We start from the raw sequence: 26,563 nt of genomic DNA on the forward strand, positions 1-26,563 counted from the left end.
TTTGGTCTGAACATTTCTTCGGCAGCATTCATTCGCGGGCTAAATTCCATATTATCTGAGTTCTTAAAACGTCACATCACTTTATATGTGGACGATATTCTAATAACAGAAGCCTCGTGGGAACAACATAATCGCATCCTCAACAGTGTGTTACGTATTTTTGCAGAATCGGGAATTACAATTAAGTTGGAAAGTCTGAATTCGGTAGGACAAAGGTGAAGTTTTTGGGACATATTATTTCTTATGAATTCATTCAGCCGGATCCTGAAAAGTTAGAAGCAATCAGAGCCATTCCAGTTCCATCCATAAAAAAACAAATCTGCAGTTTTCTAGGTCTCGTAAATTTTTACCGTCGTTTTCTGATTATGCAAACTTTGTTTTCTCACTGGAAAAAATACTATTTGGGACTGGGACGAATAAGCACAGTTGGAATTCAATTCTTTGAAAGAAGCGCTACTTAACGCGCAAATACTAGCTCATCCAGATCTGTCACAAGATTTCTGTCTTACCACGGATTCTTCTAAAGTTGGTCTTGGTGCCCATTTATTTGAAGAAGCCATAGAAAATGACACTACTGTTCAGAAAACCATTGCTTTTGCTAGCCGAGTGCTAACAAAACCTGAAAAAAAAATTCCCTTACTGAGTTAGAAGCTTTAGCTTTCAATTGGGCATTTAACAAATTCCGTTTCTTTCTTTCTAGTAAGCACGTAAAAGTATACAGTAATCAGCATGCATTACAATTTCTTATGTCTTCAAAATTAAATCATTACAGGTATAAAACGTTGGGCACTGTTTCTGCAAGAATTCCGCTTCACAATAGTCTACATTCCCGGCAAGCAGAACATTGTTGCGGACGCACTGTCACGCGCACGTAACCCAGAAGGCCACCTCGAGAAAAATTTCAGTATTCTTTACATTCAGAAAGTCGCCTTTGAAAACTTCATCACCACATATTTAAAGGACATTGCTCATGAACAAGATAAAGATCCGATTTGGAAAGACATCAAAAGTAAATGGCATGAAAAGACACACACACAGATTCGGCATTATTATCTGGTTAGAAACAACGTACTCTTCAAACGCTGCACTGTTGATGACAAGCTATGGGTACTTTGCATTCCTGACGATTGTGTTAATAAGCTCATTTGGTACATTCATTTCAGTTACGCACATTTTGGTCCGCGAAAACGTTATCATATTCTTCGGACGACTGGTTGTTTTAACAATATGGACAAGAGAATTCGAAGAGTCTTCTCTATTTGTAAACTGTGTCAAAAGGCTAAACCATATACTTCACACATCGTGCTCCGTTGTTTCCTATCATTCCTTCTAAAATAAAAGAATTTGCTGCTGTTGATCTCTTGGGACCCCTTGTCAGAACATCGAATGGAATTTCGTACATTATATTCGCTATTGAACTTACTTCAAAATTTGTTTCCTTCACACCGTTATGTAAAGCTACTGGACGGTCTGTGTCCAACGCCTTTGTTAAAAATTTCCTACTTGAAGTTGAACACGTTAGTAAAGTCATTTCAGATAACGGACCACAATTCAGGTCTGCTGTTTGGTCACGCATGCTTTGGAATCATAAAATCAAACCTATTCTTATTTTATTGTACTCACCACACTGTAACCCGTCTGAACGGATTATGAAAGAAATCAATAAGGTTTGCAGACTTTATTGTCACAGAAAGCATCAGCATTGGGACAGATATTTACACTTATTTCAAAACGTGCTGAATGAAATGCCTCATGACTCCACTGCTTTACCACCTATTCTTGTACTGAAGAATGAAGAACCACCGAACAGAATCAGAGAGATTGTACCTTTTCCGAATACACGTAAACTTCGACACAAAGACACAATTGATTTGGCTATTAAAAATATAAATTCTGCAGCAGACAAAAGGAGAAATCTATACGGTAAAGCAAATACAAAGAAATGATACATTGGTCAGAAAGTTCTCATTAAAGTTCATTCATTTCACATAAGAAGAAACACTTAAGTCACAAATTCTTTCTGATTTACAATGGACCTTACAGAATCCGATGTATACCACATGATAATTGCGTTGAAGTTGAAACTCTGCGTACTAGGAAGAGTAAAGGATTGCACCACATTTCACATGTAAAACCGTTTATTAAGAGATAATCTGTTTTTTTAACTTAGTCTTTGCTATAAAATTTTTCACTTCACGTTACTAGTACTCTTTGTCACACTTAGAAAATGTTAACATGCAACTATGTTTTAAAATAAACTATCCAGTCTAGAACCTAGGGAACATATTTAGACAAGTAATTACAAATGCATTGTAATAGTGAACAGAGAACACAGTGTTACTGTGTGTGTACATTCTTGCTTGTTAGTTGCACGATTACGTAACGACTATAAGGCTCACATTCATAGAACAATACCGGTACTGCTAATGAGATTTTAATGCAATATTTTGGTTTACTTGAAAATACATTCTGGATTTAAAGTACATTCTGAGAGATACCAGATGACACAGTGGTTAGTTTATGTGACAGCTACACGATTATATCACGACGCTACTAATGAGTGACAATTTACATTGTTGCTTTTGCGGTGTATCTGTTTTATATTTGCACAGTTTTTCTGTCTTGTTCTGGAAAGTAAAACATGTTTTAGTAGTAACTTTTGTGGTATAGCTACAATGAGACAGCCTTTTGCGTAGCACAACAATACGTTACAGCACAGTACTTTCTTCATCACGGCAATAAGCGTAATAACTACGATATCTACACCGAAAGCATTTCACTGTTGTTGACGATGAGGTGAGTACATTGACTTCAGCAGAACTTTGCTTACAGAGGACGATAACTACGACACAAGACGCTCATTTAGCGCTAAAGGACACGTATTTGAGCGCTTAATTTTGTACTTAAAACATGTATTATTAAAGATTTTTGAATTACAATGATACAAAGGTTTTCCATGATACATTTCATTCCATTGCTGTAATCTGTATTACCTGAGGGTATAATTACATTAATCCTCAGGGGGTACACTCGTACTTCGTGTACCATGTGTGTAGCAAGCACAAGGAGCCATAGCTAATATGGTATTTGCTTATACAACTTTACACATCGGTACCATATTTCTCTAACACATAAATTACACAGCTATCTGATCATTTAACTGAGAGAGACAAACATTTTTTTCCTATGTCTGTGACACATGTTTATGCATTTACACAATTGGATAACTTCACACTTACATGATTGTATTTTATCTGTACTTTGTGAACTGTTCATATTTTTTCAGAACAATTGTGATGCTATGAGAAATTTGAATGCCGTATTTGGTAAGGGATCATGATTTTTGAAGTATGTTTGAGGTTGATGACTTTATTGAAGGTCTTGAAATTAGAATCTGCGACGATTTTGAGATGTGATTGATCTGTTATGATGTTATTATTATGATGACGATGTGTATTATGCTGCTGATGTATGTTTATGATCAATAATCTGATGCTATATGAGGAATTTGATTATGCTATGTATTTATTATGATGAAATATTGAAGAAGTATCGGCGTCTATGTATATGTGTAATAGGGTAAGGAATAATGAGTAATGGTTAGGGACTCTGATTTGTGAAAAGGGATGTTGGAAACCATGAATCGTACTTTAAGAGTTATGAAATGTGTGTAAATGCGCGAATATATCACAATAACAAAGAATATTTTATGGACACTGTTATATTTATAGGATTTTCTTTCTACACATTTGTAACACAAATTCTCAACCTGTGAAATTTTTTTATGTGAGACTGTCACTGCTGTCGTAAATATTTCAGTAAGCAAGCTAAGTGACCTTCACGTAATGCATCGTGGGCAGCCAGCTGTGCCACCTGCCAGGAGGAAAAGCCATTAGGTGGAGAGAAAAAGGGACCATTAACCTTGCTATTGACATTCCTTTGTGGAAAGCATCGCAAATACGACACGCTCATTACTTGGAAACATATCACACTTTGGTCTACTTACTGAAATGCTTATTACTTGATGGGAAGTATTCTTACATCTGGACACCTGATTACGGCAAGTGCCTTTCTATGAGAGTTGAGAGAATTTCTACTGATTTATGAAATGCCACATGTCTCTTGAATGATGTTTTTATATTTTGCTTTACATAGTTGCTTATTTCATTTGATATCTGTTTTCCAGCTGTGTTGCAGCATTGGTTTTATAAAATAAAATTAAATGCTTTTGCTAATGTGAAAACCTTATGTCAACAGATCTATTAAATAATAATTTTATGATCCACATTCTTCGAAAAAGGAGCACTTGGAAAGGAATGAACAATAAGAAAGCACTAATAACAGTAACTGCATACATAATTTTCCTTTCAAGTACTTGGTAATTTCTTTTGTAGAATAAGTTGTGGTGCACCAGTTAATTACATAGACATTAAGATGTGAGTAGACATTTCCCTTATCTGCATTGTTGTCTTTAGTGTACTATTTTTTCTGCTTGAGCTTTGTCATGTTTAAATATAAGTTATAGTATTTGCTGCTGCTGTTTGCCAGGCATAGTGCTACTTAATTTCACTTTGTATTACTCTGTTAAGCCATTTTTACTACTGATTTATTTTTCTTGTTTGCTGCACAGTGCCTTATATTAGTGGTAATATTGCAATTGATTTGCTAATTTAGATTTACTGCTGCTAGTTTTGCCAATTTGTATTTTTTGACATTGCTGTTTGTGTTAATTTGTTATGTGCTGCTGCATTAGTTTAGCATCTGAGCTCAGTAGATTTAAGTTAGCTTAAGAGGGGGTAGACTATATAAGAAACTAACTATGAAGAATAGGGAAAGAATGCATTGAGAAGTTATATGAAAAAGATTTGGGCAAAAATGAGCATTTTACAACGAGAAATAATTATTTTAAAAGAGGATGAATAGAATACAGAAAGCTGGTATAGATAAGACTTTTTGGGAATAATGATGAATGAAGAGAGATCTCCAAGCAGTAAAGAAAGTTTTGTTTGCAAAATACTGCAGTAAAACAAACCCTGTCCTTCCATTTTGTGTTATTCCGCTAGGTGTTTGTACCCTTCTGTATTTGCGTTCTTCCTGTCTTTATGTGTTTATCTGATAAGAGTTATATTGTAGAATTTTTTAATAATGTGTTATTTACTTTGTAAAGATGTTTAGACATTATTTATTCTGTTCTGTTTCAATGATCATGTGTGAAATTAATGTTTCGAAAACTATTCACATTATTTTATTTATTTACATATGTCATAATTCCTGCAACACTGATGTATTCGTTTATTTTTATTCTTTTGTAAAGCCTGTATTACTACAAATGTTATTTGTATTACTATGTTTTAATGATGTTTTCTGTACCTTTGTAATTGTATTCTCATGTTATAAAATTGTAATTGACACTAGTTCATCAAATTAAGTTACATTTTACTGCACACGTTTCTGTTGGTCATAGTATATGCACAATATATGAAAAAAAGAGACTGTTAGTGCTCACATGTGTGTTGATAATTCAGCAAGGGACTGGTTAACAGCATTGCTGATTCTAAGAACACACCAAAAAGTTTGTGAGTGCACAAGTGATGGTTTATGGACTTGCTATATTGTCCGCAAGAATCTTCGATGGTGGTTGTGCACCTGCACAGCCGCAACAGATGGCTGCTGGCTGCCTCTACAACGACTTAAGTGGGTCTGCACCTTTGATGATCCACCAATACCATTATTTCTACAAGGACTGCAGTGGGTCAGCACCTATGGTGGCCCACCAATACCATAATCTCTACCAGGACTACAGTGGGTCTGCTCTATCTACCAACATTCTTCAAAACTTCGACTGACTCTGCTGTGGGTTTGCTCTCTTCTGGACCATTACCTGTCTGCATGTCAATAGTCAGCATTATCTTTCTTTTGGAAGGACAATACTACTTCTTCAAGACTGCATGGAAATCCACTACTTATGTGTGCATTTTCTTTTACTACTCAGACTTTGAGGGAAAAAAAAAACACTACAATTTTACTGCGATGAATGATCAGCACTGTCATTATGGACTGTGAGAAAATCTTAGCTTTTGACCAACAGTATATCAATAAGTGTGTCTATTTGATTTCTTTGTTATTGTAATTATGAAAATTTTTTTTCAATCCTGTATTGGCCACTGCCCAAAACAATTTGTAAAATTTTTGAGGGGAGCATGAGGGCTTTGTAAGTAGGCTGTTTAGGTTTTTATATTGGTAACGCCACGTAGCGCTCTGTATAAAAATCACTGGCTGTGCTATGTGCAGTCTGTGGCTGGTTGGCATTGTTGAAATATTCTCTATTGTAGCGTTGGGCAGTTGGCTGTTAACAGCGCATAGCGTAGCGCAGTTGGAGGTGGGCTGCCAGCAGTGTTGGATGTGGGGAGAGAGATGGCGGAGTTTTGAGAGCGGATGATAAGGACGTGTGTCCATCAGAGACAGTAAATTTTTAAGACTGGATGTCATGAACACACACACACACACACACACACACACACACACACATATATATATATATATATATATATATATATATATTATGACTTTTGAACAATATTAATGTATATACATTGTTTCTTCTTTATGAAAATCTTTCATTTTGCTAACTATGCCTATCAGTAGTTAGTGGCTTCAGTAGTTAGAATCTTTTATTTAGCTGGCAGTAGTGGCGTTTGCTGTATTGCAGTAGTTCGAGTAACGAAGATGTTTGTGAGGTAAGTGATTTGTGAAAGATATAGGTTAATGTTAGTCAGGGCCAGTCTTTTGTAGGGATTATTGAAAGTCAGATTGCGTTGCACTAAAAAATATTGTGTGTCAGTTTAAGCACAGTCATTTATAATTTTTCTAAGGGCACGTTGCAATGTTACCTCATGGAAGTTGTATGTGTCGAAACCGGACAGCTGCATGAGCTAATCCTAGGATGTCGACCAATACGAGGAACGATATATTGGAAAGGAAAATGACTGTGCCGAATATCGCCGCATATCCTAACGCATTCATTTTAGTACGTCCTACATTGATTTCTGCGGGTATTTCTCGAAGTATTGCTTGTCCGTTAGCTCTGACAACTTTACGCATACACCACTGCGTCGTCCGTGGTGAGAAGTAATGCCTGAAATATGATTTTCTCAGCTCACTCTATTGACAGTGGATTTCGGAATACGTTCCGAAATGGAACGTCCAGTGCGTCTAGCTCCAAATTCTATTTAACGTTCAGAGTGGCTCAAAATGGCACTGAGCACTATGGGACTCAACTGCTGTGGTCACAAGTCCCCTAGAACTTAGAACTACTTAAACCTAACTAACCTAAGGACAGCACACAACACCCAGCCATCACGAGGCAGAGAAAATCCCTGACCCCGCCGGGAATCGAACCCGGGAACCCGGGCGTGGGAAGCGAGAACGCTACCGCACGACCACGAGATGCGGGCTAACGTTCAGAGTCTATTAATTCCTAATAATCACGTCAGAAACCTTTTCACACGAATCACGTAAGTACAAATGGAAGCTCCACCAATGCATTGCCCTTTCATATCTTGAGTACGCGATGCTACCGCCATCTGGATATGTGCGTATGGTTATCCCATGACTTTTGTTACCTGAGTGTATACATCAGTGTCTGTTCCCCGGTCGCCTTCCATGAGCGAATAGTTCGCAGTAAGTTCGTTTGCTAATATTCCTCCATCTTATTCCCTCTTATTTTATGTTATTGATCTTCTCATGAGATATAATTAAAGAAAGCAACATATTCGATGACTCCTTTGATGACTTCCATAGGAACTAGGCTCACAGGATTTTGACAGTAAACCACACCGTTACGCAAAACGCCTCTCTTGCGGCAAAATGCACCCCTTGTGGCAATTTCAAGACGTTTTCGAGCATATTAAATGAACATATAATGAAACGCGCACCTCATCCCAGGATCTTCTCCATTTTCTCCATCAACCTGTAACGCCGGAAATGCATATCCTTCTATTTCCATGTATTGTACTATAGAGTTCTCCTTATTTTGTTACCTGACGATATGACATTTCTGTGTCTTTATACATTGTAATTGTTTTACTATATATATATATATATATATATATATATATATATATATATATATATATATATATATGACGATGTATAATTGGTTTGTTTTGTAAATACTATTTGTATAAAGTGAGGGGGAGGTTACAAGCCCTATCTGAAACTAACCCCAGATTGGCTGGTAATATTCAAGTATTGATCGAGTAGGTTTTCTGTGAGCCACATACTTCGTGGATGGACTACGCTCCTGGGTACTTGTTCCATTACTCTCGGCATGGCATCTGACTTACTTGCGGTTAGTTTCATATGTGCCATTGGCAGTCGTGTAAGCACACAGTAATAATTTCGGTCCCTACATACTCGTAGTACCTTACACTTTCTCATCTTGAAGGTTGACTCCGAATTCCTGCAGCATGTGTTGATCCTCTGGTGGTTTTTCTGCACATCGCAGCCAGTTTTCTAACGGTGCGACTTCTCTGTATATAAAAGTATTGTCCGCGAATAGCTTTATGAAACTGAAGACGGTATGCACTAGGTCGGTTATGATCTTGAAACCCGTGCGGTTCTAGGCACTTCAGTCCGGACTAGCGAGACTGCTACGGTCGCAGGTTCGCATCCTGCCTCGGGCATGGATGTGTGTGATGTCCTTAGGTTAGTTAGGTTTAAGTAGTTCTAAGTTCTAGGGGACTGATGACCTCATATGTTAAGTCCCATAGTGCTGAGAGCCATCTGAACCATTTTTTCATCGTGAAACCCTCTCTTGGGGCGTATGCGGAGGTACTATTACAGCTGAACGTTTTTTTCCTTTGAGACTAGCATACCATTTTCTGTTCACAAGAAACTCTTCAGTCTAGTGACACAGCTGGTCTGATACTCCGGACGTTAGTATTTCGTTCCTTACGGAGCAGTGAGGAACTGTACCCAACGCCTTCCGGAAATCTGCGAACATGGTGGCAGGAACCTGTCCACCGGTATTTGCGGCTTTCTGTACCACGTTTACGATCGGAGCGAGCTGGGTTTTACTCTATCGTTGCTCTCAAAATCCCGTTATTTCCTACAGAGGAGATTTTTTAACTCCACAAATGACGTTGTACACGAGCGTAAAGCGTCTTCCTACATTCTGCAACAGACTAACGTCAGAGACGTAAACCTATAGTTTTCTTGAAAATTGGAATCATCTGCGTTTTTTAATCAGTCACTAGGAGCGCTTCGCTCCTCCAGAGGCCTAAGGTACACTATCGGTAGAAGAGGAGCTATTTCTTTCACTTACTATATGTGAACTGACCATCATAAAAGAACATCAAACGAATTCGTAATTGCGAATAAGGACTACCATCAGCTGTAGGATGGAATGACGACGATGAAAATCTGTGCCGAACCCGGATTTTCCGCTTATCGCGAGCGGTCGCCTCACCATTCGGATATCCGTGCACGATTTCAATCTGTTAAAACATTATATATATTAATTATATTTTATGTTTCTTTATAAAGAAATTTTAAATTAATGTAAAAATTTTTCGTTTCATGGTCCACTCAAAAAGATTATTCATTTGTTATTACCTTAAAAATTGTTTTATTAAAAAGAATATTCGCCAATAATATATATACGGCGAAATAGTAACAGATGCACAATTATTATAGGTAGAGGGCACTTTTTACTGTTACCAATCAGGCTACTCTTAAATACTGCGATATAATGTTTTAACAGACTGAAATTTACTTTACTTATGACAGTGAAAAGTGTGTTCTGTACGGGCAAGTTACTCTGTAACTACAACATATGGTATGTTGGCATTTTATACGTTCCAAAATTTCTTTCTGTAAACTAAGATATTTTTTCACTAACTGTATCTCTCTTATTAATTACATTTTTAACATTGTCTAACAGATCTGAAGATGGGCAGCTAGCCCGAAACCGGTAATTGAGAATAAAGAATAGCGATCGAAGACTGAAACTCCATATTTTACTTAATGAACGATCGCGGAATTCCCAGTGAGACAACTATGTCTAGTTTTGATAAACTTGTGCCTAGTCAGGCTGTGGGAGATGTGAAAACATTTTTTAAAGCTAAGCTTAATATAATGAAAGCCAATTTAAAAATACATTTCAATAAGAACTGTTTGCAATTAGGTGTTGTGCCAAAGTACGCAAGGGTAAAGATAAATAACAGCAGTATCTCAGCCACAAAAGTTAAGAAGAGAGCAGAACAGTCATGGATAAGACAGGAGATCAAATCAGGGTACATCGAGAAAGACAAACTCAATAAGCTTACGTACGATTTACATATGAAGTTAGGTAACCTATTGTCGCCATTGCAGTTTAGACAAGTTGAATATGAGATTGAAGCAAGAATCCAGGTACATAGGGACGAAATCATAAAAAGACACAATAAGAAAATTACTAATCTGTGTAGAGCAATAGCAAAGGCAGAGAGGGAAACAGATAAAATACAGTATGTACATAAGTTTTATGACAGAACCGTTAACCTAACAGATATTGTCTTTTCTAAAGAAGAGCAGAAGCTTTTGGATAAGGGGCTTAAGCATAATCCGCGAACGAACTTGCAAGATCGAGACATCAAGAGAATGATCGCAGAAGTTAAGGTAGCATGTAGGGATGCTAAGTTAACTAAATTCCAGGAGACATGTATCGCCATCAAAGCCAAAGAGGCAATTGAATGCCAGAAAACTTTACACAACGGTAAATATAGTGAGATGAGGTTAGTGAAAGAAATTAACTTAAAACTGGATTCCAACAACGCGATCGTGATTAAGTCAGATAAGGGCAGTACCTCAGTTGTCATTTACGAAAAGGAATATATAGATAAGACAATGCGGTTTTTTCAGGAAAATGGAATTAAAGAAGTCAAAAAAGATTTAACAAAGAAGTTTCAGACAGATTTAAAGGCAAGGATAGAAGCAATACAATTTTTATTCACTCCAAATGAAAAAGCTAGATTAGTAAAGATGAATCCAAGAACACCAGAAGCAAGAGCGCAAATAAAATTGCACAAGGAGAATAAACCAATGCGTGTTATTTGCAATGGGAAGGAAGCCGTTAATGAGCTCTTGAATAAAGCTTTGTACCGTAAGTTAAAATCTGCGTATAAATACGAGCAAGTTTACAACGTAAAAAATAGTGTATGTTTCGCGAACGAAGTGAAGGACATTGCAATCCCAGAGGATGCAGTCCTAGCCTCATTGGACGTCGTGAACCTCTACACTAATATACCAATACCAGAAACTTTGCAAATTATAAGGAAAAACCTGATAAAAAATAAGTCAATGAGCATGGGTGAAATCGTCGAACTCGTAGATATGCTAGAGTTCACACTGAGTTTTAATAGTTTTATCTTTAACGATAAAGTTTTTATTCAAGATGAAGGTTTAGCTATGGGTAACAGTCTATCAGGCATTTTAGCTGAAATTTTTATGAATGACTTTGAGAACAAAGTTTTTAGCTCTTTTCCAGAAATTAAGGGGAAGTTAATTTATTACAGACGGTATGATGACGACACTATTTTATTATTCAAAGGGGAAAAAGAAGACGTAGAGGAAATGACTAAAGTTTTAAACGAGCAGCATCCAAAAATTCAATTCACACTAGAAATGGAAAACAACGGGACGATTAACTATTTAGATTTGACTGTCAGAAAGGAGGGAGGCAGGCACGTTTTCGGCGTCTATAGAAAAGACACGTGCTCCGACAACATCATAGTAGCGACGTCGCACCACCCGGCACAGCATAAAAGAGCGTACTTTCATGCAATGTGCAACAGAGCCCTCAGATTGCCACTACAGGAAGATGAGTTGCAGAAAGAACTGGGTATTATTAAGCAAGTAGCAGCAGCTAACGGATACAGGACACAAGATGTTACACGTATGTTTAACAAAATCAAAAACAAATCCGCGGGCATCAGTAGCGATTCTAGGAAAATTAAAGTTAAGAAGAAGTTTGTCACCCTGACATACAAAGGGCGTGTGTCGGAAAGAATTGCTAAATGCTTTCCAAAAAACATCGCAGTGGCATTTCAGAACGAAGGGCAAATGGCACATAGATTAAGACATAAACCAGCAACGACGAAACAAATGAAATACAATAATTCCGGAGTATATAAGATTAAATGTGCTGAATGTGACAGTTATTATATAGGACAAACAGGGCGGAACTTTGAAATTCGATACAGGGAACATTGTAGTCATAGCAATCGAACAGCATTTGGAACACATGTAAAAGAGAGTAGACATGAAGTTAGTAATATAAATCAACAAATGGAGGTGCTACATAAAGCTCCAAAAAGTCTCTATCTCAACGTGCTCGAAGAGCTTGAAATATACGCACATCAAAGAAAAACCCCAGGCCTACTACTTAATGAGCAAAGTGATTTTATGCACAGGAATTATTATGAGATTTTTAAAGACCTGTTTTAGGCTTACTCTTGAATGCAACAGCACGCCCCAGTAAGAAACAGCTACAGCGGAACGGCCCTCAGCGTACTGGCGGCGAGGTGAATTGGGCGCGGCGCAAGACAACTCGGCGTGGCGTTGTATACGTTCTGACGTAGGGAAATCCACTCAACCACCAATCAAAAACAAAGAAGAGTAAACGCACATTTTCGGAAGGATATCTACATTTTAATTATATTTTATGTTTCTTTATAAAGAAATTTTAAATTAATGTAAAAATTTTTCGTTTCATGGTCCACTCAAAAAGATTATTCATTTGTTATTACCTTAAAAATTGTTTTATTAAAAAGAATATTCGCCAATAATATATACGGCGAAATAATAACAGATGCACAATTATTATAGGTAGAGGGCACTTTTTACTGTTACCAATCAGGTTACTCTTAAATACTGCTATTATGTTTTAACAGATTGAAATTTACTTTACTTATGACAGTGAACAGTGTGTTCTGTACGGACAAGTTACTCTGTAACTACAACATATGGTATGTTGGCATTTTATACGTTCCAAAATTTCTTTCTGTAAACTAAGATATTTTTTCACTAACTGTATCTCTCTTATTAATTACATTTTTAACATTGTCTAACAGATCTGAAGATGGGCAGCTAGCCCGAAACCGGTAATTGAGAATAAAGAATAGCGATCGAAGACTGAAACTCCATATTTTGCAAATGAAACTGGTGGAAATTAATTTTGAAAAGGGGTAAAGTTAATAAAGAAAGTAAATGTGCGGCCGTTAGGTTAGCAATTAACTAGCGGTAATTAAATATTTGTAACTTGGGGGAAATTACGGTCGCCAGTCCTAAGGACAATTACTATAGTAACTGAAAAAGAAAGGTTATTACACATATAATTAGCACTAGAAGCGTGGCAACTGAAGGTTGACAAGTGTAGTGTGAAAACTGAAAGTTTGTCAGAAGTAATAAATTTCGCTACACTCTGACTTAATTTAGGATAAGAATTAATAAAACTGGAAAATCGAAAGTTAATTTAGTGACTGAAATTAATAGTGAGCTTTTTTTCTGAAGCACATCGAAATTCAGTAAAATACGGTTAGTCTTGGACTACCTCAACAATCATTTCAAAAGCTTCTTGAATCTACGCAATTTAGAAATAAGAGATTTAACTTTGAACTTGAATTAAATGATTCTGAACAATTAACAATAGTAAAATTTACTATGTATCAAGCTGAGCTGCAGTCACAGGTAAGTTAAAATACGGTAATAAAACTCGCACTCTTAATTTGTGCTTGTGTAATCTAAATATTGTAGCCAGCTATGAATACCTTAACTGAACTTTGAAATTAATGCAGTGAAATCGAATGATGCTGGCGTTTGAATTTCAACGACACTCGGGTTCATTCCGGAAAAGGAAGGGACCCTGCTTGGTAATGCAATTGCGACAATGAGCAACAAAGGTTCATGCTAAGTTGCTGTAATTTTGTGATGCAACAATTTTAAAAGTTTGAAAAGCTGAGGTCTGCCATACAGTTCTAAAACTTTACGTGCTTCCAGTCTTCCTTATTGCTTGATTGAAGGATTGAAGCCGTCGATCGAGGAGGTGGCGACAGTCACTCATTGTCGGCCGTCACTGTTGCAGAAGCTGGATGTTGGCGTGCCTTCTTCTCGACACGGTCACCAGGCGAAACGGGCTCTTGATGTGCGCCAGCTAATGCTTCCCGTCCGCGACACCGTGTCAGAAACCGTCATAGCAAGTCGAGCGTAATTACATGCTGCCAAACCACGAAAGTGAGGCAACTCGAGGGAGCGTCACACAACACACCTGCTCCACTGCACCACCCGAGCCAGACTCCCCCTCTGCCCGTGCTCCACGCGACAGAGTTAACACTACCAAAGATCCTAAACACTTTGGTTCTCCACACGACCTATCGATGTATTCGTTCGATAGCATAGTTTTCCCTAGGCCAGACCCAGAGTAAAAATACAAATAAAATTTACAAACCAAACCAATTACACATCGACATAAATGCATAAATATATACAAATAGTAAAACAATTACAATATACAAAGACAGAAAAATGTTATATCTTCAGGTAACAAAATTAGGAAAAAAATTTGCAGTGCAATAGATGGAAATAGGAGGATATGCATTTTCGGCGTTACACATGCGTCTACGACCTTAACTCGTACATTCCTAATGTGTATTCCCGTATAGTTCAGACGTCGTGCCGGCCGGAGTGGCCGAGCGGTCGTAGCCGCTACAGTCTGGAACCGCGCGACCGCTACGGTCGCAGGTTCTAATCCCTCCTCGGGCATGGATCTATGTGATGTCCTTAGGTTAGTTAGGTTTAAGAAGTTCTAAGTTCTAGGGGACTGATTACCTCAGAAGTTAAGTCCCATAGTGCTCAGAGCCATTTGAACCATTTGAGCCATGAGACGTCGTACTTGCAAGTCGCTTTTCCGGTATCGGAAATTAAATACGATATTGCAATGCCCGTGTTACTCCGATTACGATGCGAAGTTCCTTTGGACATGCATGTATGTCCAAAGGAGCAGGCACTGTGGCAAACACAGCCGTCGCGAAACACAACAAATGAATTTGCAAAAAAATGTTTAAAATGGCTCTGAGCACTATGGGACTTAACATCTATGGTCATCAGTCCCCTAGAACGTAGAACTACTTAAACCTAACTAACCTAAGGACATCACACAACACCCAGTCATCACGAATGAATTTGCATTTGGTAATAAGGACTACCATCATCTGCGGAATTGACATGCATGCATGTCCAAGGGAATTTTGCATCGTAATGTGAATAACACATGCACTGCAGTATGGTAACATAAAAGAATATGCACAAAGAAAAACAAGGCGGATTGCAGTCGTCGTTGGCAGACAGCTAGACGGTACCACACACAAGAATTTTTTTTCGCTTTTAACTTTAAATTTCAACATTAGTTGAGATGCACGGCCACAGATTATATAATTTAGTACCCCCCGCCCCCCCACCCCCCCACCCATGACAACAAGCACCCAGACGTATCTTCTCATACTTGTACAGATCTCGGATGTAGCTCTGTGATAGTCCATCCCACTTGAGAGGCATTTACCGCAAATTGGTGCGCGGGGTGTGGAGCCCTGATGGCAGACTGCCTCGCGGGATTAGCCGAGCGATCTTAGGCGCTGCAGTCATGGACTGTGCGGCTGGTCCGGGCGGAGGTTCGAGCCCTCCCTCGGGCATGGGTGTGTGTGTTTGTCCTTACGAAAATTCAGGTTAAGTAGCGTGTAAGCTTAGGGACTGACCGAGCGGGGTGGCGCAGTGGTTAGACACTGGACTCGCATTCGGGAGGACGACGGTTCAATCCCACGTCCGGGCATCCTGACTTAGGTTTTCCGTGATTTCCCTAAATCACTGCAGGCAAATGCCGGGATGGTTCCTCTGAAAGGGCACGGCCGACTTCCTTCCCGATCCGTCCCTAATCCGATGAGACCGATGACCACGCTGTCTGGTCTCCTTCCCCAAACCAACCAACCAACCTTAGGGACTGATGACCTTAGCAGTTAAGTCCCATAAGATTTCACACACATTTGAATATTTGATGGCAGACTCCGTGGCACCCCGTACATCCTCGAGCAGAAGGAGATCGCACGATGCAGATGGCCACGGCAGAGTATCCAGAAGTACGCTCGTGCACAGTCCTGTTGAAACAGGCAGGGCTACAGTCTGCAGTCTCTTCTCCACGTGCCACGAAGTAAGTTCTCTGCCATATTGGCAGCAGGTAGTCTCAAAGGCTGCCAATGGTGTCATCTTGAAGGGAAATAGATCACTTGACTCGCGTGACTCACGCCATCTGAAGCATAGCTGCAGTTCCAGCAGAGACGGGCTCCTTTACCAGTCTATGGCGCACTCTTTCTGTGTTTTGGTTTGAAGAGTCTAAATCTGCGACAACTGAGCAATGTAATTTTAGTGCACATTACGGTAAAGATCATCCCAGTCGGCCTATTATTTACTGGTGGTATAAGTTATTGAAACTGGATGGTCGGTAAGACAAAAGAAACCTCAGTTCGTCCCCGTAGGTCAGAGACTTCGTAGCACAAGTGAGACAAACATTTGTGAGCAGTCCTGCGACTTCCAGCAGGCTTACCTCTCGAGATCTGGACTTTCCATATATGACGGTTGCATCTCAGACTGCAAAAGTTCACAATGGTGCACAAACTGAAAGACACTGACAGTACTGCCCGTAAGGAATTTGGTTTGGAAACGTTACATCGGTTCGATGAAGATTTAATTGAGAAGATTATCTTTACTGATGCGTTGACTTTTCACTTAAATGGTAAAGTTAATATGCACAATTATAGGATCGAGGGCAACGAAAATCCACGAAACCCCTTGGACCATGAACTTTGTAGCGCAAAATGGAATGTCTTTCGTGGCTTGAGCAAGACAAATGTTTATGGATCCATCTATTTTAAAGAGAAAACTATCACTGGAACAGCGTACTTCGATGCGGAAGAAAAGTTTTAATTGCCCAAAATGACATTGATGATCACAGATGCAGCGTACAGTTTATGCAGGATGGTGCACGGCCACAGTACCTCCCCTAGATGCGTGATTTTCTAAGTGTCCGCTTTCCAGTCAAGCAGAAGTGCCGGAGTGTGACATTAGCAGGTGTCGCACGTTCACTAGACCTGACACCGCTTGACATTTTCATTTCGGAATTCATCAAGGACACCGTGTTTGTTCCTCGCATGTCAGTGTCTCTACTAGAGATCAGAGCCAGAATCAACCTCACCCTTGAACAAGTCATGACTAACAAGCTGCAGCGAGTCTGGCAAGAAATCGACTACAGTTAGGGTGTGTGCCGTACATCCAACCGTTGTCAGATTAAACCTGTTAGGGTATAAGGTAAAAAACATGATATACTTTGCTGTAAAATGACGCCAAAACTACGCCTGTAAGTCAAATGAATAATTCAATACGAATTATCGAAGCTGTAAAATCCTTTGTAACACACTCGCAAATAGTGCTTTAGATATTTTCTGATGAAATATTTGTAGTATGGCATCTGGGGCTTCTCCGGCGTAAATGCTGCTTCCTACATTTTCGGGTGTACTGCCGGATCCAGTCTTCGAAAGTCTACCATATTTCGGCGAATAAGCATTCTATCACCATTAGGTGGTGATGATGGAGTGATGTGTCTGCTGCATGCTGACGTTATTTATGCCTGGCGGTCCTGCGCCGTGCTCGTTGATGTGTGGGTGTGTGGAGGTGAAAGGGGGGGGGGGGGGAGCTAGTCTCAGTTGCCTTTGCCGCCCTCCCTATCGCATGTCGCGTCCAAATACGTCCTGATTTGCTCCAGCTTAGTATTGGCCCACGTGCCCTGCCCAACTGAAAGCCGGTGTTCTTGTCGACTAAATTACCAGTCACACAGATTTCAAACGCTTCCTTACAAAACAGGGTCCCAGGATTCGCTGCTGGTAATTCACGTCCATTTTCAATTAAATGTTCTGCTGTTGTAGACTTATTGGGCTGCAGTACTTGGGTGTGGCGCTAGTGTTCCGTGTTTCGATCTTCGATTGTGCGGACCGTTTTTCCAATATACATTGTTCTGCAATCACACGCGACATTCGCGTTTTCGTTCTTTTCTGTTTATTTATTTACTAATTTGCCTATATTGTGAGACACAGGTGGTCTTTCAGTGTTCTCCTGTGACACTCAGGTTGGCATTCCATATCTTCCCGGAGCTTCTACAGACGCTTCTTGACTGCTCATAGGGGCAGAGTTCGGAAGCCAGACTTGTCACGCAAGCACAGTCGTACTCCATTCCATGAGATTCCAGACAAGCCGGTCGGGGTTCTAGGCGCTACAGTCTGGAACCGCGCGACCTGTCTCGGGCATGGATCTGTGTGATGTCCTTAGGTTGGTTAGGTTTAAGTAGTCCTAAGTTCTAGGGGACTGATGACCTCAGCAGTTAAGTCCTATGGTGCTCAGAGCCATTCCAGACAACGACGTGCGTGGAGGCGCCCCAGACGGCGGTGGTACACCAACGTGACTGTCGTCAGCCGTATGGCCCGCTAACCAGGAATCAGGAGTGATGGTCCGGGCTGCCGTTTTATCTCACAGCTGAGCCTCTTCGGATATCATCCGGCCACCCTTGCAGCACAGCGGTGCGCCGAAGATAACTTACGCCACGTTGTGTTGTCATTCATGTCAAGCCATCCTGTGCTCACATCAGCAAGATAATGCCTAGAACGTGCTGACATGAGGAGTTTCCAACCGGTTTCTCATACACAAACAGCAGTTGACCGGCGTTGCCTGATGAAACGTTTTTTGTTATGCCTCGTGTAAGGAGGAGATTTGCGTACCATCACGTTTCCGACTTTCATTAACGTCGGATTGTAGCCTATCGCGATTGCGGTTTATCGTATCGCGACATGGCTGCTCGTGTTGGTCGAGATCCAATAACTGTCAGCAGAATATGGAATCGGTGGGTTCAGGACGGTAATACGGAACGCCGTACTAGATCCCAACGACCTCGTATCTCTAGCAGTCGAGGTGACCGGCATCTTCTCCGCATGGCTGTAACGGATCGTGCTGCCACGTCTCGGTCTCTGAGTCAACAGATGGGGACGTTTGCAAGACAACAACCATCTGCAGGAACAGTTCGATGACGTTTGCAGCAGCATGGACTATCAGCTCGGAGACCATGGCTGCGGTTACCCATGACGCTGCATCACAGACAGGAGCGCCTGCGATGGTGTACTCAACGACAAACCTGGGTGAGCCAATGGCAAAACCTCACTTTTTCGGATGAATGGTATGGGATGCCATTGGTTACACGTCTAGGACACCTCTTGTTCGCATTGACGGCACTCTGAACAGTCGACGTTACATTTCAGATGTGTTACGACCCGTGGCTCTGCCCTTCATTCGATCCCTGCGAAACCCTACATTTCAGCAGGATAATGAAGGACCCCATGTCGCAGGTCCTGTACGGGCCTTTCTGGATAGAGAAAATGTTCGACTGCTACCCTGGCCAGCACAGTCTCCAGATCTCTCACCAACTGAAACGTCTGGTCAATGGTGGTCGAGCAACTGGCTCGTCACAATACTCCAGTCCCTAGTCTTGATGAACTGTGCTATCGTGTTGAGGCTGCATGGGCAGCTGTACCTGTACGCGCCATGCAAGCTCTGTTTGACTCAATGCCCAGGAGTATCAAGGCCGTTATTACGGCCAGAGGTGGTTGGTCTGGGTACTGATTTCTCTGGAACTATGCACCCAAATTGCGTGAAAATGTTATCACATGTCAATTCTAGTATAATATATTTGTCCAATGAATACCCGTTAACCATCAGCATTTCTTCTTGGTTTAGCAATTTTAATGGCCAGTAGTGTATAATCATTTGTGTCCCCCTATATGTACATCACATCTAATGATTTCCGTCCATTTCGGATATTTTCATAGTGTTGCGTCGGTCTAGTTTTTTTTACTTTTTTCCTCTTGTGTATTTCATTTGCAAGCGACTTGTAGTCCTGTATTTCTGAACTGTCCTGAACATTTCTGTACTTCCTTCTTTCGTCCGTCAAGTGAAGTACAGGGTTATTACAAATGATTGGACCGATTTCACAGCTGTACAATAACTTTATTATTTGAGATATTTTCACAATGCTTTGCACACACGTACAAAAACTCAAAAAGTTTTTTTAGGCATTCACAAATGTTCGATATGTGCCCCTTTAGTGATTCGGCAGACATCAAGCCGATAATCAAGTTCCTCCCACAATCGGCGCAGCATGTCCCCATCAGTGAGTTCGAAAGCATCGTTGATGCGAGCTCGCAGTTCTGGCACGTTTCTTGGTAGAGGAGGTTTAAACACTGAATCTTTCACATAACCCCACAGAAAGAAATCGCATGGGGTTAAGTCGGGTGAGCGTGGAGGCCATGACATGAATTGCTGATCATGATCTCCACCACGACCGATCCATCGGTTTTCCAATCTCCTGTTTAAGAAATGCCGAACATCATGATGGAAGTGCGGTGGAGCACCATCCTGTTGAAAGATGAAGTCGGCGCTGTCGGTCTCCAGTTGTGGCATGAGCCAATTTTCCGCGGGCTGCGCCTGAAACTCGCCCGCACGCGTTCAACCGTTTCTTCGCTCACTGCAGGCCGACCCGTTGATTTCCTCTTACAGAGGCATCCAGAAGCTTTAAACTGCGCGTACCATCGCCGAATGGAGTTAGCAGTAGGTGGATCTTTGTTGAACTTCGTCCTGAAGTGTCGTTGCACTGTTATGACTGACTGATGTGAGTGCATTTCAAGCACGACATACGCTTCCTCGGCTCCTGTCGCCTTTTGTCTCACTGCGCTGTCGAGCGCTCTGGCGGCAGAAACTTGAAGTGCGGCTTCAGCCGAACAAAACTTTATGAGTTTTTCTACGTATCTGTAGTGTGTCGTGACCATATGTCAATGAATGGAGCTACAGTGAATTTATGAAATCGCTTCAATCATTTGTAATAGCCCTGTATTTCTTCTCTTCTGCTGGTTTTTTCGCACTAACCAACCTTGTACTAAGTTTTCCTTTCCAGCTTCTGTGATTTTCCTATTTAGCGATGTCCACTCTATTTCAATGGATCCGCCTACTGAACTTTTCATTATACCAGTATCTATAGCCTCAGAGATCTGAAAGATATCTTATCACTTCCATATTCAGCTTCTTTGTGCACAAATTCTCCCTGACTTGTCTCTTAAACTTCAGCCAACTCTTCATCATTACTAAATTTTGAACTGACAAGGAGACGGCACGACCGTGGGGTCGGGAATTGGTCCGAAATTTTGTGTGGTGAAAGAGGACCACTAACACCTCATGTGGTTAAAGTATTAGGACGCACTACCCGGAAAATCCAGAGAAAAATTGATCCAAAGTTTCTTAGGTGCCTTATGAGTATAGTCCATTACCGAGCCGCCGACCGAAGTAGATAGTTAGCGATCGGACTCTTACGCCAGAAGTCTCGCGTTCGATTCCTTCTCCGGTACTTTTTTTTCTTCTGTTTCATTTTCTTTTGTTATTCCACCAATTATTCAAAAAGTTTCTCAAACTTACATTATTTTTAAAACATTATTTTCGCTCAAGAACGTAAAGTTATTCATTCACTGACAAATATACGTGCTCGTTGTTTTATTTGGTTTTATGAGGTTTCAAGGTTCAAAGGGGCTTTGTAAGGGCCCCCTTCGAATTATAACGGTCATCTTCGCATAGGACTGTGCGCGTGCCGTGAGAAGTAAATGGCAGTTTGGTTTTTGATTTCGTCGTGAACAGACGTGCCTGTTTCAAATTTCAACGTGTTATTCCGATCCGAGGTTAAACATGACGACTGAAGAAGTTGCTGGCTCGTCTGGAATAGGAGAATAAATTCCTGAAGAATCCATTCATAGAGATCTATCAAAATTACGATTGAAGGACGCAGTGGTGTATTATGAAAAGTTGGTTGATGGAAAATAATTTAATTGCATCGACATCTTCGGAAGAAATCTCTCATGTTTTTAATTATTATATGTATAAAAATTGAATGTTTCCCAATCGACTTTGTTATTCTGATTAAAAACCCAATGTTCCTCCTCATATATTTTACAATGAAAAATGGAAAACCCACCGCCATGAATTGTGTTGTTGGACAAAAGGAAAATAATTTTTATTCATTAATGTAACTAATTTGATAAAGATAATGTAGGTTTGGGAAACTTTCTGAACAGTTGGTGGAATAACAAAAGTAAATGAAAGAGAAGAAAAAAAGTATGTGCCAGAGGAAGAATCGAACCCGAGACATCTGGCGTAATAGTCCGAGTTGTTTTTTGTCTTTTTTATTTTAAATCTCATTTTGTTTGCTTTTGTTCGTTGCATCTGCTCGGGGCGGACGTAGTAAGACATCAGTTTAAGTTCGTTGATGATCGGTTAACTCAGTTTTTTTATTGCAGAGGGCACGTAGCCCTCTGACCGAACACGCTGAGCTACCGTGGCGGCTGCCCTCTACTCCGGACGGCGGCTCGGCGATGGACTAGCATTATATACTCATAAGGCACCTTAGAAACTTTGGATCGATTTTTCCCGGGATTTTCCTGGTAGTGCGTCCTAATATTTTAACCACGTGAGGTGTTAGGGGTCCTCTTTCACCACACAAAATTTCGTGCCGTCTACTAGTGAGTCTATATCAGCTGTTGGGTGCACATTAGAATCCAATATATGATTTCAGAATCTCTGCCGGATCCTGATGTAATGTAACTGTAATCTTTCCGTATCTCCTGCCTTTTCCAAACATACCCCCTCCTCTTGGGATGCTTCGACAAAGTATTCAGCATTAGTAGCAGAAATTTACAGCAGGTCTCAATCACTCCTTCGTCTTTCTTCTTCCTACAACCAAGGCCATTTACTCCCTATTCCTTTCTTCTTCCCCCAGAACCCCAATTCAGTCCTCCACGAAGTGTATCCAGAGAATAAACTGTGCTTTGATTGGCTATGGTGACATAGCTCTTAGAAAGGTGTGTATTGTTCAGATACGTAAACAAACAGCACTTCTTCTCAGATTCACGAGAAGTAGAAACCTAGCTGACAAACAAAAGCTGAACGGAGCGATATGAGCGTAAGGAGAGCAATGAGAGAAGCGTTCAATGATTTTGAAAGTAAGACACTGTCAACCGACCTGAGTAAAACTCCTAAGAGATTTTGGTCGTTTGTAAAATCCGTAAGTGGGACAAAACTATCTATCCATTCTGTTAGCGACCAAAATGGCTCTGAGCACTATGGGACTCAACATCTTAGGTCATAAGTCCCCTAGAACTTTGAACTACTTAAACCTAACTAACCTAAGGACATCACACACACCCATGCCCGAGGCAGGATTCGAACCTGCGACCGTAGCAGTCCCGACTCTTAGCGACCACATCGGCACCGAAACGGAAGATAACAGAGAGATGGTGGCAGTACTGAATTCGGTATTCCGAAGTTGTTTCACCGCACAACATAGTAACACTGTCCCTCCTTTCAATCGTCGTACGAATGTCAAGATGTTAGATACTGAGTTAGCCGATCGTGGAATTGAAAAGCAGCTCCCATTACTTAGTAGTGAAAATGCATCGGGACCAGATGAGATACCCATAAGATTCTGTTGCAGGGTTGGTGTGTCGAACCCGGGACTTCAGATGGCAGAGCTGAAGCCGAGACCCACCGCGCCGTATTTTGTCAGGAGGCCGAGCAAGTGCAAGAGCGTCTAGGGGCAGGGCAGAGTGATACTCGTAGAGCAGTATTCGGTAACATTCGTTTATTCACATAATTTACAGTACTCGATGGGTGAAGCGTAGTGTTTGCGTTCCGCCCACACGCTGGGCCACGAGTCCAGCCGGCTCAGCAGACTCCTGGTATGCCGACACCACTGCTGCCATTATCAAGGCCACCCCGCTGGAAGTCGGCCACGCCCTCCTGGTCGTCCCCCCCCCCCCCCCCCCCCTGGTGTATTGCGACAAGCGCCATGCTGCTGCCCACAATTCTGGAGACTGCCACAGTCCCTGGTCCTCGCTACCGTCTATCTCGTTTGACCTGCTCTGTCCGACCATGGGATCAAGGTGCGTCTCTGGCGCTGTTGCCGTGTTGCTGTGCCTCCCGCAGTGTACGCCTTGCCCAGACCCCGTTAAGACAGGCGGGAAGCGAACGTGGCCTGTAGACTCGAGTGGAACCGAGCCCTTTCTGGACCCACTGCAGACCGCTGTCACTGCCCTCTTTCAGGCAAACCATATGATCTCCAAGTTCCAGGCTGCTGTTCCATCCGACCCCGGTGTTGTGTCCCCAGAGGCTGAATATAGCCAAACAAGTATGTAATGTACAGACGGTAGCAGAGACAGGATGGGGCAGGTCGTTGACACAAATTAATTATTTAACAATAATTTGTTATACATCCAAGTTAATACAATTAACAGTTTAAAAGGAAATTTTAGCAATAAAAAACATTCTCTAGAAGAACATGCAGCCCCACTCTGAAACATTACATAAAGGTACTGTTGGTAAAAGGTATATTATATCGTACAATAGTGCAACATGTACAAATATTAACAATTATACCAGAAAAATTTTGAACTTGTAATTTGTTCTAAAGAAATCAAATTTGGCAACAAATTCCCTACTGCCTGCTAAAAAAAAAAAAAAAAGAGGTGGTAATCATAATCAGTTTTTTTTTTACCTCCTGATTTCAATTAAGCTTACGTAAACCCTACACAAATGTCAATGTCACGTGACATCAGTTCACCTTTCGTGACAAATACACAAAATTTATAAACTACTTTAGATCAGTTAAGTAAGTTACAAGTCAGAAATAACATGGTGAGATCAGTAAACACTGTCAAGTTTTCAATTCCACGGCGGTTGTATTATCTGGCAAATTTTCATCAAAATCAATTTAGTCAGTCTCGAGAAGAAACACAACTTAATACACAAATATAGGAATATCAAGAAATAGATGGGTTTTTTCCAAGCAATATTAGTAGAATTAGGAAATTTGGAATTTAAACGCACTAATTTTGACAAAGTGTAATGTAATAATATTTTAGACAGAACTTTCATAAAATGATCGATGATAGTGGATACCGTGCCATACACTATGAAACAATTTAAGAATTATTCACAGTAGACGCCTGGCACATGATCATATTTTCTGATGTATTTCAAATCACAAAATGTTGGCTACAAGTACCAACCCCATAATAAAGTAATGGTCATGAAATATAATAAAAGTATATAAAAATTTCGGCCTTAGCCAGGTGACGAGAACCACACCAGAGCAGTTTCCTGTTACACTCGAGTGCTAGGCCCAACAAACAACAGTTGGTCATGGAGAACCTCTCTAAGCAAGCGAGCATTCCGTCCTCCCCACATGCTCGCAAACGGCCACACTCGTCGCAGTCCTTAATCGGCAGGCACCAGTTGACCCCCCGCCGCTTCCGTCCAGTCGCCGTATACCCACCGAGCCGTCCTCCCCATAATTCTTGCTTCGCGCACCAGCGCCAACAGCGCTCAGCGATAGCGCCCCCTAACGCAGCGGCGAAAAAAGTGAAATAATCTCGCGGGTAAATCAAAAATGCTGAGCCATGACACGGCTAAAAAAAAAAGAAAAAATAGAAAACAGAATATAAGTTTATGCAGAATACTTATAACAATGCTGCCAGACTGGCCGCTATAAGCAAAGACCAGCACATGTACGACCCGATGCTCGACTGACTGGGCAGACTCAATCCCAAGCTAAAATTGACCATCTACACTCCTGGAAATGGAAAAAAGAACACATTGACACCGGTGTGTCAGACCCACCATACTTTCTCCGGACACTGCGAGAGGGCTGTACAAGCAATGATCACACGCACGGCACAGCGGACACACCAGGAACCGCGGTGTTGGCCGTCGAATGGCGCTAGCTGCGCAGCATTTGTGCACCGCCGCCGTCAGTGTCAGCCAGTTTGCCGTGGCATACGGAGCTCCATCGCAGTCTTTAACACTGGTAGCATGCCGCGACAGCGTGGACGTGAACCGTATGTGCAGTTGACGGACTTTGAGCGAGGGCGTATAGTGGGCATGCGGGAGGCCGCGTGGACGTACCGCCGAATTGCTCAACACGTGGGGCGTGAGGTCTCCACAGTACATCGATGTTGTCGCCAGTGGTCGGCGGAAGGTGCACGTGCCCGTCGACCTGGGACCGGACCGCAGCGACGCACGGATGCACGCCAAGACCGTAGGATCCTACGCAGTGCCGTAGGGGACCGCACCGCCACTTCCCAGCAAATTAGGGACACTGTTGCTCCTGGGGTATCGGCGAGGACCATTCGCAACCGTCTCCATGAAGCTGGGCTACGGTCCCGCACACCGTTAGTCCGTCTTCCGCTCACGCCCCAACATCGTGCAGCCCGCCTCCAGTGGTGTCGCGACAGGCGTGAATGGAGGGACGAATGGAGACGTGTCGTCTTCAGCGATGAGAGTCGCTTCTGCCTTGGTGCCAATGATGGTCGTATGCGTGTTTGGCGCCGTGCAGGTGAGCGCCACA

Source organism: Schistocerca cancellata, chromosome 7, assembly GCF_023864275.1.
Source record: "Schistocerca cancellata isolate TAMUIC-IGC-003103 chromosome 7, iqSchCanc2.1, whole genome shotgun sequence".
NCBI classification, from domain to species: domain Eukaryota; kingdom Metazoa; phylum Arthropoda; class Insecta; order Orthoptera; family Acrididae; genus Schistocerca; species Schistocerca cancellata.